Consider the following 21,320-nt stretch of genomic DNA (forward strand, 5'->3'; position numbering starts at 1 on the left):
ACTAACGAATCTATAGGCGCACCCGATACTGTCTGCAATTTAATCCTACCATTATATACCTATATGGTACCTAGATATATAGTAGGTGACCTATGCAGTTTGCAAAAAGAAGTTTCTTTCTATTTTACCAACTTTTTTCATCGATGCTTGGCTTTATTGGTGGTAACTTGATGTTAAAATACCTAACTAAAATTTACTATGCCGTCCTTGATCAAGGAATATAAACAGTCGTTCTTTAGATTAGCACTTTCAACCAAATACTCTTCGACTTTATAGTATTACATGAAGTTTAATTATTCTACATTTTTTAAGATAAATATCTACTTTTGCAGGACACAGATAGAGTTATAGATTTTTTTATAAAGAGTATAGTATATTATAAATTATAATGCTATTATCTTGTTTTTAACTTAGGAGTTTCCACATTGTAGCAAGTCGGATTATGTATAACTAGCTTACCGCCCGTGGCTTCGCCCGCTTTGACTAAAACCTTCCTATTGAATCACTCTATGTATTAAAAAACCGGCCAAGTGCGAGTCGGGCTCGCGCACAAAGGGTTCCGTAGCAGCAAATATAATAAATTACAGTTAAATCAACCTATCTCAAAAACTATAAGAGATACTTTGATCAAACCAAAAATCGTTGAAAGAGTTAATTAGCATGCATCACCTCTATTTTTTTTAGAATTTTATACCCCGTAGTTATAAAAATAGAGGGGGGGGGACATACTTTTTACGACTTTGAGAGCTGATATCTCAAAAACCGTTCACTTTAAGAAAAATGTTTTTTAGAAAACTTTATATCATTTTAAAAGACCTTTCCATTGATACCCCACACGGGTATGTACATCGAAAAAAAAAATTTCATCCCTCAGTTACATGTATGGGGGGCCCCACCCCCAATTCTTTTTTTTACTATTTAGTGTCATATTTTTGTAGCGGTTCATACAACACATATTCCCATCAAATTTCATCACTGTAGTACTTATAGTTTCCGAGTAAATCGGCTGTGACAGACGGACAGACGGACAGACGGACAGACGGACATGACGAAACTATAAGGGTTCCGTTTTTGCCATTTTGGCTACGGAACCCTAAAAAAAGACGGGTTGCACTCCGGGAGTGCCGGCAGAAGTGAAAACTTGATTATTAATGTTGAGCATGTTTGATATCCATCCGTCTTACGCTTTTTCGATCAGGTCACGTGTCCTGACGCGAGTTTAAGATTTTATACCCAACGCCGCTAAAGAAGTTTTCACTTAAAAAAAACCGCATCAAAATCCGTTCCGTAGTTTTAAAGATTAATTAAGCATACAAAGGGACATAGGGACATAGGGACAGAAAAAGCGACTTTGTTTTATATGTACTATGTACTTAGTGATGATGTACGATCATAAAACTTATTAACATTATTAACTCACAAACAAGTTTATCGTCCAAATTATTACAAACTTAAAATAGAATCAGTTCACAAAGTATTTACTTGACTCGTGGTAGTGGCTAAATATAACGAATCCATTTATATACTTGAATGAACGTAAAATTATACGTGTGTAATGGGAATTAGGTTAATGAACAACGTAGGTGTGAAGTGGAATGGGATTTTGTAAGATAATCTTCTTATATATAAAATTCTCGTGTCACAATGTTTGTCCTCAATGGACTCCTAAACCACTTAACCGATTATAATAAAATTCGCACACCATGTGCAGTTCGATTCAACTTGAGAGATAGGATAGGTTTTATGCCGGAAATCCCACGGGAAAGGGAACTATGCGGGGTTTTCTCTGAAAACGCGGTCGAAGCCGCGGGCGGAAAGCTAGTAAATATATATATATACGTAACGTTTAAACTTTAAATGTTTATTCTAATGATAAATTACTAATCTATCTGTTTGTTAAGTTATCAAGCTTTAATTGCTGTATTGATTTTGATTTATTCTCTCTATGTGTTACCTATTATTAGCTTGGGAACTAACGTAGTTTAGTTTGCAGAAATAAGATAGACTTTCATATTATTTCTAAAAATACTTCAAATATACAACATGATATGTATGTACCTATGGAATTTTTCCTTTTGATCATAAATATAATTTAGTAAGAATATTATTTGTTTGATCGAATTCTAAATAGGTAGTACCTACTTCATATCAATATATTATAGTATGTATATTGTATAATACTCGATATAGTCTGTAAAATATTTGATTCAAACCGTTATCACAGTATTACCATCCTACAGTATGGCGACGAATGTACTTGTGCAGAGAAACGGAGGGGAACTGGCGGGGGGTCGGGCGACGCGGGCCGCTTAATGCAATCACGCTGAGTTTGCATTAACTATCGCTAAAGGACGACGCAGTCGTATTTTTTGTGTAATAATTTTATTATACATAGGTACTTACATATTCTATTATGACGCGCAAAAACTGTTCCGTTTACGGATGTAAATCTACATTGAAATCCCAGAAGGAAACAATATTTCAGAAAGATTGTATTAATTGTATCTGTTGAATTAAAATCAAAGCTATGTATATGTTGTCCTCATTATTTTCTAATCAGATTGTACATCCCAATGCGAATGCATTACTTAGTTAAATGGTATTATAATATACAATTAAGAACATCCAAAAATAAAGTGTCCACGTAAATAATATTTAGCAGTACAATATCTGTAATTATATATTTATGAACAAATAATTACATCAGATTTAATAATCGCAATTATTTTGAATGTACATATGAATAAATGATTTCATCATAATATTAATAATCAAAATTGTTTTATTTCCCATTTGTTGCAACCCTAGCGTATTTTCGTGTGGCAGCGTAAGTACCTACGCTGGCGGCGGCATCGCGCGACATCAAAGGCGATTCCTTACTGTAGGAAATAATATTGTAATACTGTGCCGTTATGATGTTTGTAGAGTCTGTGGTCGCTTTATTGTCTCCGTCTATATTTTATCTGTGTTTGTCAGAAACTATTGAACTAGACCCTAGACGGATATACAATATGTATATTGAAACAAGTACACCGATTTGTCTTCGGACTTCCCTTTTGTAAATATACAAGTTGTGCCCTTCAGTTTTTGCCAGTGTGAAGATAAATTAATCTTACCGTGATGATGCCTATAAGCTTCCTCGACAAATGAACCATCTAACACTGAAATAGCTATTCATATCCGAATACCTAACTTGACACTGGCAAAAAACATTACAAAAAATCTTTTATGATTGCCGAAATTAAGAAAAATTGGTTTATGGATGCTTTTCAGAATGCAAGAATATCACAGAAGTTCGCAAGTTTAAACTTGTAAAAATATAGAACTTATAGCATTTGTTTCATTTACGGAAAATTATAAAGAACAATGCCCATTTTTCACCTGAACATGTATAGAAATGAAACAAATCTTAAAATTTAGCTTATTTTATTGTGAACTCATTACGCTTATCATTTTTTTATCAGAGACGTAGGAAAAAAAGATTTTTGTTATTTTTCTAAACTCGTACAAACTTGAAATTATGGTTTTTGAACGTTATCTGTAGAGTTGCTACGTTCCGTTTTACTTGCTGGCGAGTGACGACTGGAGACTGACTTTTACTATTTTAACTAGTTTTATTACTGTTTGTTATATTTTAAGTACTTAATTCTTTTACCTAAATAGTAAAATATTATGAACATTTATTAAAGTCAAGTAAAAAATAATACGAACATTATCAGTTTACGTTTAATTATGATGATGATAGAGTGAAACGGATTGTTTTGACGTTTGACAGCCGCCTGTCATATTCGAATCGGCGCAGTCTCTTTCGTTTTGCGTTTGCGTCTCGTTAATAGGTAGAATTAATAGGTAGAATGATATAATTAATTAACTTTTAAATACCTACTTGGTACATATGTACTGCCTACATATTTCCATAGCTATTTGTGTTGCTATTTTGCCCGCGACAATTCCTAACCTACAAAGTAGTAATTCGTAATTTTTAAAATTCCTGGCGTTTAACTGGTAAAAGTGAAAACAGGGAATTATTCCCTAATCAAGCACGCAGTATTCCTGCTATACTTGCGGTCTATACATAAACTTTCTTTATCAGGTTTTCAAATGTATGGAAGGTGGGCATTGTCCTTTATGAAATAAATTTTAATTTTGCGGATATTTGTCATTACGAATACGATGTCTAACATTGTGTTGAACTTTTGAACTATGATTTTTGAACGCTAATTTTTAATCTGAATACTATTACGTCATCTATTCCAAACTATGTACTATATATAGTCTATGGTTAATATTCTGTATTGTGTATTTTTAAAGGCAACTATTTGCACAGTTTTCATTGTAGTAGCTTTGTTTGGTTTGTGTAGGATAAATAGACTAGAAAAATGTACAGTAGCTCTACCATTCTTAAGTAAAATTTATAATAAATACTTCATTTTTAAATTCAATAACAAATTTAGCTCCTATTAAGTAGATACATAAGTATAGATATATTAATAAGATAAAATTAGAGATTTCACTTTACACGACCAGTTATAAATATTTTTATTTATTTACATGTATTACGTACGAACATAACTTTTTACCGCCGACCTTGTTGAACGAAGGTAAATCTTAACATAAATCTGAAATACGACTTTAGCTGCAACATGTATGTCCACACTTGCTCGTAATGAACGTATTTTTCTCTGCATTTTTGTATAATTTAGTGATGTTTCTACTTTTGTTTTAAAATACATAACAATAGCACAGACTAATAATAATATACTACGTATACAAACAATAGCAATGATTTGAAGCTTGTTTTTGCTAATTATTTCATGACTTATGAATGTATGTTTAAATAATAGGTAAAGCGTATGAAAACCTTATTCAACAAAATTCGTTTGAGACAACTCTAATCAATTTTATGTAATAAGCGAATTGATCCTTATTTAATCAAGTTTGGACACAAACGCCCTTTTTCAAACCGACCCGAAAGTCAAAGGGATCGTTGTCTTATACATAATTGCATTTCAATAAAAATCTCTATCTATCCATACTAATATTATAAATGCGAAAGTAACTCTGTCTGTCTGTCTGTTACTCAATCACGCCTTATCTACTGTCACTGAACCAATTTGTATGAAATTTGGTATAGAGATATTTTGATACCCGAGAAAGGACATAGGCTACTTTTTATCCCGGGAAATAGGATAGGTTTTATCCCGGAAATCCCACGGGAACGGGAACTATGCGGGTTTTTCTTTGACTGCGCGGGCGAAGCTGCGGGTGGAAAGCTAGTATACTAATATAATAAATCTCGGGTTGGTTAATTCTTTCGGTGTTGGATAGCCCATTATCGAGGAAGGCTATAATATATTATTATCATCACGCTAAGACCAACAGGAGCGGCGCCACGGTGGTGATACCGCGCGACACAGCTAGTTTTTAGACTTTTTACATAAAAAGTATATTGTTTCATTTAATTTATTCATATTAGTTGTAATTTGTTTACAATGAACTTATAAGCAAGCACCTGTGTTACGTATTTATTCTACCAAAGATAAACAGCTTGATATAAATATAATTCAAAGACAGCGATATAAAAGCGAAGCGAAGCGAAACCGAGGCGGAAACGCTCAAAGGACTACGATTATTTACAAGTACAAAACACAAAGCTTACATTAAAACGACAACATTGCGTAGGTGTCCCACGCGTTCTGAGACTTAGAGTCAAAGGAAGGAAAATACAAAAAAAAATAGAAAAGTTGCAACTTTCCAGACTCACAAATAAAGAAAATAAGCGCCTTTCTGAAGGAAACGAGGATTTCTCGAAAACAGTTTATGTTTCATGTTGATGGACTCAAGTGTTTTATTTCTTTTTCTATCGGAATTTAGAAAAATCTATTGCACACAGGATATTATATATTATTGAATGCTATCGGTATGATGGTTATACATTTTACGATTGATATTTCAATTTTTTTTTAAACCTAAAACCATGGAATAGTTTTCGTACTTATATTTTAAAAGCGAAAAGAATAGGAGTGAAATACTGAAAAGAGTTGCTAATTAATGGTTATCTATTTGATTAAAGATTACAAAGACAATGTTAAGATACTAATTTAACCGAATATTTGCAGGATCCTGTCTTGTGTCCAATATACATTGCTAAGTACTTGCTACATAATTATACATATCTGCTTAAACTGACCATAATAACATTGCTCAACTCTTGCTCAACATAATATTTCGCTTTTTTACCTTTCTCCCCGTGGTTGCCAGGTAGAGATCACTGCATAGTGATAAGGCCGCCCTTTGTGCTTTTATTTTATATGCTTTAGTAACCTTTATGTACTTATATTCTTGCACAATAAAGTGTTAAATAAATAAATAAATAAACATTATCATTTATCCTTTCATTAAATACTGAACAAAATCCAAACTATTTTATCTCCCACAGGCAATTATAAATGCGAAAGTTTGTGAGGATGTGTGTGTGTGTTTGTTACTCTTTCACGCAAATACTGAACCGATTACAATGAAATTTAGCACACATATAGAGGGTAACTTGGATTAACACATAGGATAGGTTTTATCCCGGAAATCCCACGGGAACGGGAACTATGCAGGTTTTTCTTTCAAAATGCGGACGAAGCCGCGAGCGGAAAGCTAGTATTTAATAAAACATCTAAAGACCAATAAACCAAGTAAAAACTTCTTAAAGTTCAAGCTATTCTGACGGGATGTATAACTTTGGCCATTGGACGTAAAATCGGAGTTATCTTAAAGAGTTTTTATCTCCGAACTTAAATTATCTTTATTTTATGGCATTCTTCGAAAATTCGTGAGATGCATTAATCTAATCTTAATAACATTGAATTGATGTCTTTTATCTATCTTCGAAGGACCTTAAATTTAATTTTCATCCATGTTGAATCGATATGTTACAAATTATAGGTAACCTTGAATAATATAGATCAAGATTCATCTTGACAGTAATCTAGTTAACCAACAAGCGAAACCATGAGCTTAAGCTAGTACAAAAACAAACCTCCGCTCCGAATCTATTTAAGATATTAACTATAAACATTATAAGGGTAAATACAAATGCAGTTATTTCAAAGAGAAAATGTTATTCCAATGCAAATTAGATGGCATTCGAGAATCTTCGATAAAATAAAAGCAAGAGCTAGTTTGTAATGCAGCTTTAGTTCCGAGAAATATTACAATTTACATACAGGATATTATTACCTACATGTGATGTCATGAACAATGTATTAATATGGAATAGATATAAACAGAAAATACATTAATATCCCATCCTGCTAATATTATAAATGCGTAAGTTTGTTAGGGTAGGAAATTTAGCACACATATAGAGGGTAACTTGGATTAACAAATAAGATAGGTTTTTACCCTCGAAATCCCAAGGGATGCGGGTTTTTCTTTGAAAACGCGGGCGAAGCCGCGGGCGGAAAGCTAGTATATTATATTTAATCAATGTTAAAAAACCTTTATCTATCTTGCACAATTGTAACTGTCAAAGTGACAGTTCACGCATAAAACATAAAACTAACGTGTTTTAATGATGCAACGCTAATCTAGGACATAATGAGTGTGTGGATACAACTTTACAACTTTATTGACATTTTGTATTTTTCAATAGTAATTTTAGACTATTACGTGTCAACTGTTGAAAATTTAAAATACGCCTAGGTGTTTTTATAAACGACTTTTTTCAGGCTTGTCTTAATGTACTTAATCTATACTTAAAGCTTACTAATATTATAAAGCTGAAGAGTTTGTTTGTTTGAACGCGCCAATCTTAGGAACTACTGGTCCGGTTTGAAAAATTCTTTCGGGTAGCCCATTTATCGAGGAAGGCCTCACCATATCATCACGCTAAGACCAACAGGAGCGGAGCAATGCGGGTGAAACCGCGCGGCACAGCTAGTTGTAGATAAACTCCGTACAATTTTCTGCAGCTACTTTCTCTTTCAAAATATATAACGTTTTTTTCTGCAATCATAAAGTTATAAATGTTACAAAATATATATCCGTTGATATAGTCGTTACTTTTATTCTGGCCTCGTAGGGAATGTGACCAAACTGCAAAGGGTTCGTCCTTGGCCGTTCGAAGGGTTGTGTTAACTCTGTCACGTACAAGCCATCCTTTATGAGTTTCCAGTAAATGTTAGACTTCGTTTATGTAATACTAGCTTTCTAGCCGCGGGTTCACCCGCGTTATCTTAAATTTTACAAATTATATGATACAGAACCACATTATGTATTACAAAAAACCGTATCAAAATCCGAGTAGGAACAGCGATAAAAACTTTGTTCTATCTGTAGGAAGTCTCTAGATAAGTTTAATTGTTCAATTTGTTAGTTTGTTGTCTATCTATCTTGTACGTAACTCATCATACATTATAACCATTTAATATTAAAAAACCACTCAATAAATTTGACTTTATTTAGTGTTAATGAACGAAAAGAACAACCAAAATTTTAGCATACAGTTCATCAAACGAGTTTTCGATTTTAATAGTAACGAAATAAACTACAAATTCAATATAAAATTAATACTCATATACGTGTCCGCTTCCGTACTTATTAAGACAAATATAATTAAAACCAATTCCAGGAATATCATATAAAAGTTATATTCAAGTTACTCGTTGCAAGAGAATTCTGGTACCTATACGAGTTTATTAGTGTTTCGTGGAAGTTTGGTTGATGCTATGATATATCGTTAGAATCCCAATACCATATTGGTCATTAGCAAATCTTATATTGATTTTTCAATTTATCTGCGCATATTGTAACATCACCGCTTCTCGAACGGTGAAGGAAAACATCGCGAGGAAACCGAAATGTCGAAGAATCAAAAGTTCGACAACATGTATACCATCCGCCCTCCATATATGTATGTATACCCCAGCAGTGGGAACGTATATGGGCTGATGATGATGATGATGAGTATGTTTATTCGAACGTGCTAATCACAGAAATTAATAGACCGCTTTACGAAAGTTCTTTCACCGTATCTTCGATTATACCTGAGTGCTATATGCTGCAGTGTAGGCTATAGTGTATGCATATAATATTGTATACTATAGCTTTCCACCCACGGCTTCGCCCGCTTTGTCTATAACCTAATAAATTACATACTAAAACCTCCCATGAGAATCACTCTATATATTAGAACAAACCGCATCAAAATCCGTTGCGTAGTTTTAAAGATTTAACATAGAGACGGACACAACAACTTTGTTTTATAGGTACTATGTACCTGAGCGGACTACTGGTGTATGAAATAAATATCCTCTTCAGTAAGCTCAGATTTTCATATTTATATTACTAAAATGGATTGAGAATATACCAACAATATGTAACAAGGATCTGCCTCTATTTGTCTAGCATTGTATTTGAAACAAGACTATCTATTGTCTAGCCAGAGGCTGCGGTTTACCTCACGTTCGAATGGGATACTTCAAGGAGAATTGCGTATCGATATTAGAAATATTTAATATTAAACTTTATTACTTTGTGTTTAACGTGCGTTTTCGAACTCATATTCGTTTGTGAAAATTGAAACTGAAATCTATGTGGAACGACAGAGCAATTTATTTCAGCTTTTAGAATAGTTTATTTGATTATCAAATTCAGACACCCTCTACAGTCTAGAACGTTCAAATAGCAGATTAAATGTCGCAGCAATATTTTGATTTATCAAACATGAGAAAAGACCATTGGGTAAGTCTATAGTTATTTTAATTCTCTATTCGTTCATTTTATGTTTCGTCCAAAGTGTCAAACCAAATCATCTCAAGCAAAGATATCTCGAAAATTATAAAAGAAGTTCAAATCACAAAAGGTAGCCCATTAGCAACTGTTAGCATCATCTGACAGTTGATGTCAATTGATACCGACCTTCAACTTAAAGACGAGAATGACGCATAAAGTTTAATTCGAGCTAACTTCAGCCTTTGGATTTACGTCATGTCGAGTGATTACGCCTACGATACATTTGGCCCTCATTATTTCTGAAATAATGACATTTATACCATCCTACGGGTGTAATAGATATGAAAGTTGTACGTGAACTTTCGTGACAACCTGGAATGACGTCAAGTTGGGTCTATTCGAGTATCCGAGTAAGATAATAGTTTGGTCTTTTAAAACTTGGTGCAATTAATTTAGTGGCGGTGGTATCTAGTGGTGTCATGGAGCATGAGTGAAAGAAAAATTTTGCATTTTTAACCGAAATCCAAAAAAACAAGGAGGTTATCAATACGGCCGGTATATTTTTTTTTTTTTTGGATGTATGTACACCGATTACTCCTAGGTTTCTTAACCGATTTACGTGATTCTTTTTTTGTTCGATGCGGGATGGTGTCGAATCTGTCCCATAAAAATTTTATTCGGATAAACCCAGTAGTTTTTATTTTATGAGCATTTTTGTCTGTACTCGATGACTTCATTGAAATGTTGCAAGTAACTTTGATTCACTTCCCGGTAACCGATTGAGCTGAAATTTTGTATACTTATGTAAATTGGATAGCGATGAAACATTATCATGACATAGAGCTGATTTGATGATGGAACCGGAAGGTGGCCTTAGGAACTCAGTAATATATTGACTCAATTATATCGAGATTGGGCTCGTTTGATTCGTGTTGATAAATACACTAAAAAGTATTAAATAAAAATAACTGCGTTAAAAACAACCGACTTCATAAACAGAAAAGTAAAAAATAAAAAAGATTTGATATTATGAATTACTACATATTATTTAGATGTGCTATTTATTAAATAGGTTTGAAGTCGGTGCCAAACACTAAGTATATTAAGCCCGTGCACCGACATCAAACCTTTTTAGTAAATAGCACATCTAAATAATATGTAGTAATTAATAATATCAAATCTTTTTTATTTTTTACTTTTCTGTTTATGAAGTCGGTTGTTTTTAACGCAGTTATTTTTATTATTTTCGTGTCAGTAAACTGCATAAACTAATTTCCGATAGCTTTGTGCGTGTGGTCCATGCACCTGTTTGCCATTAATTTTTACCCTATAATTTATCCCTTCAGTTTTCGCAACCATAGGTAGCCAATGTCCCTTTTAATGATTCAGTAATACCTATAAAAATAGACACACAGTTATTCTCACACATTTTAAATAAGAACCAAAGTAGAAGTAACCCATATTTTAAATGGCATTAGTAGAGATAGAGTCTTTATAGAGGTGTAAAAAGGATCGAAAATGAAATTCAACCATAAAAGGCAATGTCACTATAAAATAAACTCAGTTCTTTAGCAATTTAAAGCAGACCTATCACTTGAAGCCTAGATCAAAGCCAGCACGCTCGGTGGGACTTAATTGCATGCGTTGAACTAAAATAAAAGGCGGGAAAGTCGCGCCAGACCACGCCATTTAATTATGACGTCATTACGCCGCAAACTTTTTATTGCACGTGTGCGTTCGGATAATTTTCCCAGCTGTATTTATTTATTTGAGTGGCATTTTTATAGCTATATTTATTTTGTTGCTGGTACATTTTTTAATTTATCATTGCATGTGGAATTGACGTTGTTTATAATGTTGTAAATTGTTGAAATTCAGAACACATTTTATAAGTTATAATTGGTATTATTTTTTTTTATTCAATGCAAATGTCAAGTTTGACAGTTGATGCTCGCAATTCGATTATTTGTTTTGGATTCGCGTTCGAATTCCATTCTAAATTATTTACTCTGTATTCGAGGATTCGCACAGCGCGTTCCAAATTCAAAACAAAGCTTTTAAGTGGGCGAAACTCTGTAATGTTTTGGCGGGAAACGAGAGATTTTAATTATATTGCTACATTGAACGTGAAGACATACATAATATGCGTTGGATTCCAGCGTGGCGGATGTTTACATTACTCAGCGTTGAACGCCTTAGTGTGCGTCCACACTGAATGCGCGGTGGCGGCGGCCTAGGCGGGCGCGACGAGCGGGCGCTCGCGGTGGCCACACCGACGCGCGAGCTCAAGTAGCGGTTCGACGTTTTTCGGGTGTTGCAAACTTTGGACGATTTGCTATTTTTACTGGACAGTCCGATTTTGAGATGAGATCATTATAGAAGTTGTACACGAAATAAATAAAACAGAGGAATAACGGGTGAATCTTATATGAAGAATTGAGATTATACCCTAAAAAATTACTGTGGTGTATATTATAAGTGTTGTAGATTGAATCGCACTTATAAATAAAGAAGTTTCACTTCAACAATTAAGTATTTACCGCTATTTTACGAAAAACAATAAAGGATATAAGAATAATAATAATATATAATATATAAGAAGTCGAGCGACAAGACCGAACTGGTTTGATACCCCCGCCGTCCGCGCATTGGGTCGCTTGCTGACTAGGCCCGTAGTGTGGCCAGAACGCGCGGATAGGAGAGTTTGAAAACTACGCGCGCTGGCTCGCTCATTACCGTCGCACTAGGCTTCCGCCATAGTCATTTCAATGTGGACGCAAATGCGCGTTTCATACGTTTGATATTTCGCGCCCGCCGTCGCAACCGCGCTAGGCTCGCAGTGTGGACCTGCACTTAGTTATTTTAATTATTTCATTAATCTTTAACTTGCGCTGTAGTTTTTTGCACATGCGTATTTGCAACGAGCTTTCATCGGTTCATCTTTTATGCTGAAATATATAGGTGGCTTTCTGAATGAATTTGGTGCTTTATAAAATAAGAGTATATTTTTTTCAGATTTACCAAGAGAATAATTGAATTGATATTTAAATGTATATTTTTTCATAGAGAAATAATTTATTTTATTGCATTTTGTATGTAGTTGAGATATAAAAGTATGTAAAATAATCTCAACGCAATTAATTAGGTAGGTATATAACGGTGAAATAACATTTCTTAAAAATTAAAATAGAAAAGAATATGTATTTATGTTAAAAAAATAATTTAATTTTAAGTAAATGTGTCTTTATTAAAAGCTCAACGCATTATACTGTGATAGCGAATCTAACCAACGATCATCATATACCCTGCAAAAACATTCATTAACATTGCCTTTAAATATTAAAAAAAATATTCGCATTAGTGACACATACTCCCACTAGATGGCGCCAAGCACATTCTAACTCGCGCTATAGAAATGTTTTCCAAAAGTTATAAGTTAAATCGAGAATGTACCGCCACTCGTGCCTCAATCTATTGAGTAAGGAAATTATTGGGCCTTGGTAACGCTCGGCTATGTCCTGTTAGGGCGAAACTATTTTTGAGTGGGTCCAGGTCGTCCCTTTGAGTCGCTCACCTACTTTGTGAGAGATTCGGGTGAAGCGATCTGCCCTTGCTAGTTGCTACTCGAATTATGATAAATGATAATAAAATATGTAAGTACTAAGTTCATACTTAACATTATTTAATATTTAATTACTGTAAATGTTTGATCTGTTTTTAATTGTTAGTTGTTACTTGTACAATAACAAATAACGGTTGAGGAAAATAGGATAAATAAGATGTCATTTGACTTGGTACTCTGATAATTTTAACTATGCGTTAAAAATTAAAATACGCTGGTGCTACACATTTTGCATTCACTGTAAAAATAACCGTTTCTGTAAAATTGTTAAAGATATTAATTATTAATCATTAGTCATTACTATAACTACTAATACGATGCAATCAAACCATAGATTTTTAAATGAACTTCTTCCGAACCTACCACAGGAACCTACTCTTAAATTACAATTTTAAAACGAAAATTTGAAATAATGATACCTGAGTAGAACCTATTACAAGTGAATTAACTGTTTATTATGGTAATCTATACATATTATATATTAATTTTATATATTAACTAGCGGTCCGCCCCGGCTTCGCCCGTGGTACATATGAAAAATAGATATGTTGGCCGAATCTCAGACTTACCCGATATGCACAGAAAATTTCATGAGAATCGGTCCACCCGTTTCGGAGGAGTATGCAGACTAACATTGTGACACGAGAATTGTATAAGAAGATTTTATACCTTATGGATCGTCTTCACTTTTTTCATGATATTGACAAGCAATATAAATTGTGAACCATAGCCCGAATATTAAAAAACAATCAATTTTATATACTATGTAGTTGAAGTGATCTCCAACTTAGACCGGTAGAGACCTCTTCTATCTTCATTAGAAGTACATTGTTTCTCCAAGGCTATAATAACACTGAATACAGATTTTGATATGAATACGAAACCAAGTGGATATTGCGTAGGTACTTGTAATTTACAGAGGGCTTTTTCATAGAGCAACATTTATAATGTATCCGGGAAATGTTACCCTTCTATGAAAACATAGAAGGCAAAAATATAATACATATAATATAATAAATAATAATATTTACTTTGGCAAGGAAAGTCTTGTAGCCTGCGAGAAGAGCGTATGGTATAAATAATACCTATGTCTTTGGCACGCCCTACAGGCTACAGCCCAAACCGCTGGACGTATTTTGACTTATGTGGTGTCGTTGTAATCATCGGGATTGTGGTAGTTGGTTATTTCCATAATAATAATTCTTGTTAGTATAGTTTATATTTTTTACACATACACAACACGTATAATACATCCAGTTTTAAATAATGGTTGCAAAAAAGCCCTAAAGTTACCTAAATAACCTAAATACCTAGTTATTTTATTTTTCATAATCTAAAAAACCTTTAATCGGACCAAGGATTGAAAAATCAGCCCTAAGTCAAAAAATAACTTTTAATTCTTTCAGAAACTACAGCACAACTACAGTCTCTTTAAGACTTTAGAAGTAGAAGTACATAATATTATAAAGAACTAGCTTTCCGCCCGCGGCTTCGCCCGCGCAGTCAAAGAAAAACCCGCATAGTTCCCGTTCCCGTGGGATTTCCGGGATTGCGTCATTTTCCCGGGATAAAAAGTAGCCTATGTCCTTTCTCGGGTATCAAAATATCTCCATACCAAATTTCATGAAAATTGGTTCAGTAGTTTAGGCGTGATTGAGTAACAGACAGACAGACAGAGTTACTTTCGCATTTATAATATTAGTATGGATTGTTATAAATGTTACAATATAGATTTTGTAGTAAATTTTCACCTTTGAAGTAAGTAAGTCATAGAGCAACATCATATAAAAATAAATAAATAAGGAAGGATCGCTAGATAATTGTAAATTCCTAGGGAGTCCTGTGATCTTATTGCATTATTCTTTAATAAAATGCCTGGAGCGCACCGCAATCGAGTTAGGCAGCAATCTCCTGCAAGTCAGCCGACTCATTTCATTATGGCGTATTCTTTAATTTCAATATTGCTAGGAAGTTTGTATTTTTTATATCATTCTAGGGTTCATAAAATCTAACATATAAAATTCTCGTGATTGAAGTTAAGCTCCTCCGAAACGGCTCGATCGATTCTCATGATGTTTTGTGTACATTATGGGGTAGATCTCAGAATCGAACATCTATTTTTTAGACCCCTAAGTGATAAGAGAAAGGCAGAATAACGTTTGCAGGGACAGTTAGGTAAATATAAATGTTCATTTATTGTTTGCAAGTCCTACGGGTAGAATTACTTATTATTCGAATTTATGCAGGTATACCTACATAGGTTTTATAGCCTTTTTAATAATCCATACTAATATTATAAATGCGAAAGTAACTCTGTCTGTCTGTCTGTTACTCAATCACGCCTAAACTACTGCACCAATTATCATGAAATTTGGTATGGAGATATTTTGATACCCGAGTAGCCTATGTCCTTTACATAGGCTACTTTTTATCCCGGGAAAATGACGCAATCCCGGAAATCCCACGGGAACGGGAACTATGCGGGTTTTTCTTTGACTGCGCGGGCGAAGCTGCGGGTGGAAAGCTAGTATCCTATAGGTATATAAGAGTAGGTCTATTAGATTGTATGAATGATGAAAAATACTCCTATTTATCACTTGGTACTTTACCTATAAACACACTCAAAGCAATGTAAATTTTATGTCATTAGTAACAAATGTTCTTTTTACAGAAACGCGTTTCGATAAATCATTCATGATATCTCAATTTTTTGTCATACGTGATTTGCGATTGGTTGCCAATATATTTGGCACAATTTATTATGCATAATGTATCGATATTTTATAAAACACTCATGTAAATGGGTAAATACCTTTATCTACTCAAAGTAGGTATATTATTGTAAAGTATGTCGACCTATTGCTAATCTAGTCTTCTTAATCTTTTTTTAATGCAAAACCTAAAACCTGTGCCTAAAACAAATGTTTAGTATCTCACTGGTCAATAATATAGAAAAATGACCTTTTTAAAATGACCTATGACTCTTTCTCAAAGTATATCTAGTATCTCTAGTAGTATCTCAAAGTAATCTATACTTACTTATAATTATAAAGTTATAATGAATGTTATAATTAATAGCCTGCCTGAATAGATGTCCTTAATTGCAGTTTCTTTACAAATTGCTCGCTATTTGTAACTTTGTCATAAATTTCTGTAAATTGATGAAATAAAACAAAATAAACTCAAAGTTGCTAATGAAACTGAAAGCAGGGCAATTTGTTAAGTTTGAAATATTTCAAATTACAATAAGGGTAAAAAGAAAAGTACTTACGCTTTTTAATGAATTTAGCATTGTAGACACTGCGCCATCTTTTTCTTATCCCTACCACGCGTGATTCGTATTTCTGTAAAGTTGCATATATATTATAGTAAATTATTTTTTGAAAAATAAGGTCATAAAGAAGTTTCACTTCTTACGTGTGTACACTAGTACACGCACACATTTTTTATTTTAGCGGAAATTTCATATAATAAACTTTTAAAGTGAAGAATAGATATTATGTTTTGTGATGTAAGAATTTGCTTTCCTTACGAATTACGATTACGATTTTTCTTAGAATGATTAATCCATTCATAATTTAATACACCTTTTGAATATTTAATTTACCTAGAATTTTATCTCAGTGGGTTTACCTTTTCTACATTAATGTGATATAACTTTTTAAAAAAAAATAGATAGTTTAACTGAATAAAATAAATTTAGAAATTCAATACAAACGCTAAAATAATTGAACATTCAAGCATGACACGTGAAAAAACAGAACATGCACGTATCATCAACATAGTTGCAAACGTAAAAAAGAGGTTTTATATAAAACGAATTACACAGTCTGTCGGTTAATAGGATTACAGGGCCGGCTCAAAATAATCGATAAAAATGATTAAACTCCAACACAAATAAGCATACCGTAAAGTATCTTTAATAGTGTTTTTGCTATAAATCTTCGTTCGAAAAGAAACGGTTGTGAAACAAAAACAGTTGCCAGTTTTAATTTTGGCGCCAAAATATTTCTTGTTAGTTAATTATGTCGTGGATGGATGTTAAATGAGTTTTAGGTTGGTTTTATGTTATGATTGTATTATAATTTGTTTTCTTCTAACAATAAAAAGTTTCGTTTAGTTTTGTGGAGATAACCTAAAAGTTTGCTTGATCAAATTAATATTACAAAACACAAGCTATGTTGAAAGTCGTCGTTGTTTTTGCGCATAGTACCTACACATAAATAATTATTGAAAAGCCAATGTTTAACGTATGAGATCAACATAAGCCAAAATAATTTGTTGTAAACATTTTTGTGTTCAAATATCAATAATGCATTACTTAAATTAAGTCTGAGTGGAATACATTAAAAAGTACTAAGTAGCTTTTTGCCATTTTAAGTGAAGTGCAAGCTATATTCTTAGCTAACTAAGTACATTAAGTGCATTACCTATTTCCTAGGAATTGCAGTAAGAGGATTTTGCTCCAACACTTTATACAGATGTTTACAGAAGGATAGAGTCCTGGAAGCCCTTTAGATGTTTATATCAAGTTATTTATATACTAGTTTTATACACATATTTTCTTTGTTAGTAAATTATGGTTGCAGGTATGAAAAATTAGAAAAATACAGAACCATATTTGTAGGTGATTGTGTATGTGTTCATAATCGATGGTTATTTATAGCGTTGAAGCTTACTCAAGTCAGTTCAGTATTTTGTAAATCTACACGATTTATAAGTTATTATAATTCATACGAATAATAGTTATAATATAGATAGGTACTAATGTTTGTTATTATCAGTTCTACAAGTCAAAGCCTTTGCTAAGTAATGATCTCTTTAAAAATACGGAATAGATCATGACTCTCACACAAGTACCAAACGATAGAACGATATATAAACTTCTAATATATTATAAACGATACCAGCTAGTTATTTATAACGCTATTTACTTATTACTTACTCCTATTTTACTTACTTCGATAAAATATAAATTTTACCATCATTTTACACAGTATTTCCACGGTGTGTCGTAAATATAGACGGGGAATGATTTATGCGATATCAGAAACTATTTTTTCTGGCAAAGTGGTATCATTTTACGGTTGACGTCAATAACCGTAATGAGCCATCGATGACACAGATAAATAAAAACCGGCCAAGTGCGAGTCGGGCTCGCGCACAAAGGGTTCCGTAGCAGCAAATATAATAAATTACAGTTAAATCAACCTATCTCAAAAACTATAAGAGATACTTTGATCAAACCAAAAATCGTTGAAAGAGTTAATTAGCATGCATCACCTCTATTTTTTTTAGAATTTTATACCCCGTAGTTATAAAAATAGAGGGGGGGGGACATACTTTTTACGACTTTGAGAGCTGATATCTCAAAAACCGTTCACTTTAAGAAAAATGTTTTTTAGAAAACTTTATATCATTTTAAAAGACCTTTCCATTGATACCCCACACGGGTATGTACATCGAAAAAAAAAATTTCATCCCTCAGTTACATGTATGGGGGGCCCCACCCCCAATTCTTTTTTTTACTATTTAGTGTCATATTTTTGTAGCGGTTCATACAACACATATTCCCATCAAATTTCATCACTGTAGTACTTATAGTTTCCGAGTAAATCGGCTGTGACAGACGGACAGACGGACAGACGGACAGACGGACATGACGAAACTATAAGGGTTCCGTTTTTGCCATTTTGGCTACGGAACCCTAAAAATGATAAAAATATATTAGATCGGGAGCACTCAATCTGATAGTTGTGATTAATTTTCAGACTGAAGGGTTTAGCTTATTAATAATAAAAGATTTATTTTGTCTGGCTGCAATTTGTTTATCAATTACTAGTTAACTAGTTGCTAGCCCCGGATTCGATCGTTTGACAAAGGATATAAAATTGTTTTTGTCACTCGGTAAAGATGAAGCTAAAATCACTTGAATAACTTTTGAGTTAAATGCTAACAAGCAAAGAAATATCGTTCCTCCTTATAATATAAGTTTAGATAAGTTATAGTCTCGTCTTATTATAATATAAGTTTAGATAAGTTATAATAAGTATTATAATCTCGTCAAAAAATGAACTTATATATTCCACAATATTAGCTTTGAAATACAGTTCATTAACAAAATACTATGTGAACGGAGCAAGAAATTTTTACCAAACGTTTAAACGCTCCTCCAAAGAACAGAAGAAACAAAAGCGCTTATAAATATTAAAGCAAGCCAATAAATACTTTATGCAGCTATGATTAGCCCCCTCGCAGACAATGCGCTATGAAACAATTGTCTGCGCTGCGATTCGTCGGAACCTAGCACTTGGAACAATGCTCTCTCTCGATTTTAAGGACTAAACTTGTGACCATCATTTTTATATATTAGAGTAAGAAAAATTTTTTCTCACATAAAACTTTTTTCGATTTGAAGTGGTGGGAACAATGAAGGTAAAAGGACTTTCTTCTAGACTCTAGAGGGTCATCACGGAGAATAATTGAAAAAAGATTGATATACACCTTTCTCTCGCAGCTTCGGTTGCATGCTTTTTATGCATTTAATTTCGTACTGGTCTTGTTTAAATTTCCTATTTGTAAAAAAAACTGACGTAAAAATAAAAATGGTTGCCTGTAAAGTCGGTTTTACTGGCGAAGATTTTACGTGACAACGTCTTTTTCTCGATCATAGTTGAGTGGGAGAGAGACGCAAGGCATTCGGCGGGCCTCTCTCTCGTTCGGTGACTCATCGTAACGTTACCGAGCGTTACACTTTTTCATAAGTGACTCCCAGTCGCAACCTAATTTAAGACGTTGTCACGTCCAAAATCCTCCCTCTCCACAATAACTACACACCACGTACATAAGCCATCATTTATGCTAGTCAGCTGGAACACAACAATTGTAGTCACCCTATAATCTCTAAGCATCTACAAGGACACTTGTGCGTTCACGTGTGAAGAGCCCTTAGCGGTTTAGTTGACGCAGTATCAATGCTTTGTGCGCTAGCTAGTAGCTACTGGCGCTAGTTACTTTACAGAAAAAAATATATACATTTTCCAAATTAAAACAAAGAAAATTCAAATTCCAACTGTGCAAAATTTTAATATGTAGTTCATAAAACTTACGTTCTTATTTTTCTAGTTTAATTTTCTAAACGTATACCTAAAATGATGGATCCTAACCAGAGGTCTTGGAAAATTCCAATGTGAGCTGAATACCTACCTCTAAAAAGAGTTTTAGTTATTCTAGAAACAAAAACTGTACTAAACAATTAAACAGTATCCACACGTCTGTGTGATACAAACACTGCCTATCAAAAAGTATACGTTAAATAATAATAGTTAAAAAAAAACTAAAAAACACGCTTTTTATAGAAAACCGAACTAAAAAATAGAAAATTTTATCAAATTAGTGTATTGTCATCGGTCCTCAATAAATCTACAAAGTTTGAACGAAATCTGGCCGTTTAAAGTGGGTCAAAATCGCGCCCAAAGAAGTCGGTTACAAACAAACAAACATACAAGTGAAGCTAATAAAAAGCGTATAAAATGTACAATTTATTCACATGTAACTCAACGTGTTATTTACTTACCTACGGATACTATTTAGTATCCGCAGGTAAGTATATAAATTAGCATCTCTATATCATACATAATTATCATATCATAAAAAGTTTTTTCTGTATCACTATGCAGATTTTGTCACATGTATGTTTGTTTCATTCGTGATGCGTGCAATGGAACGCAAGTGACATTTGAAATAGGTCGAATTATAGAATTATATTATCTTTAGGTTGAATTAACATAGCGCAAGCATAGATAATATTATAAAGATTATAGTTATTTATACTACAAGAATGACCGGAATGGTTCGTCTGCTTTCAGTCAGCATCAAACAGTTTTACGATACATTGTTTTAAATACGTTGTTTAACAGATTTCCAAGGAAACTGGGATTCTTTGTAAACTTATAAATAACTCTGGATACAC

At 33.2% G+C, this 21,320-nt stretch overlaps 1 protein-coding gene and 1 non-coding gene across 3 annotated transcripts in view; both read left to right on the top strand.

Moving 5' to 3' along the window:
• The window catches only part of tow (target of wingless repressor), a 68,317-nt gene that overhangs the window by 20,027 nt on the left and 26,970 nt on the right, over nt 1-21,320 (top strand). The window lies entirely within an intron of this gene.
• LOC149909386 (U12 minor spliceosomal RNA) lies at nt 13,188-13,337 on the top strand. Its single transcript, XR_016458631.1, has one exon. It is a non-coding gene; the product is annotated as a U12 minor spliceosomal RNA (small nuclear RNA).

This window comes from Colias eurytheme, chromosome 3 (assembly GCF_061535395.1).
Source record: "Colias eurytheme isolate Ceu_HAF_F1 chromosome 3, ilColEury1 Martin Lab GWU primary, whole genome shotgun sequence".
NCBI lineage: Eukaryota > Metazoa > Arthropoda > Insecta > Lepidoptera > Pieridae > Colias > Colias eurytheme.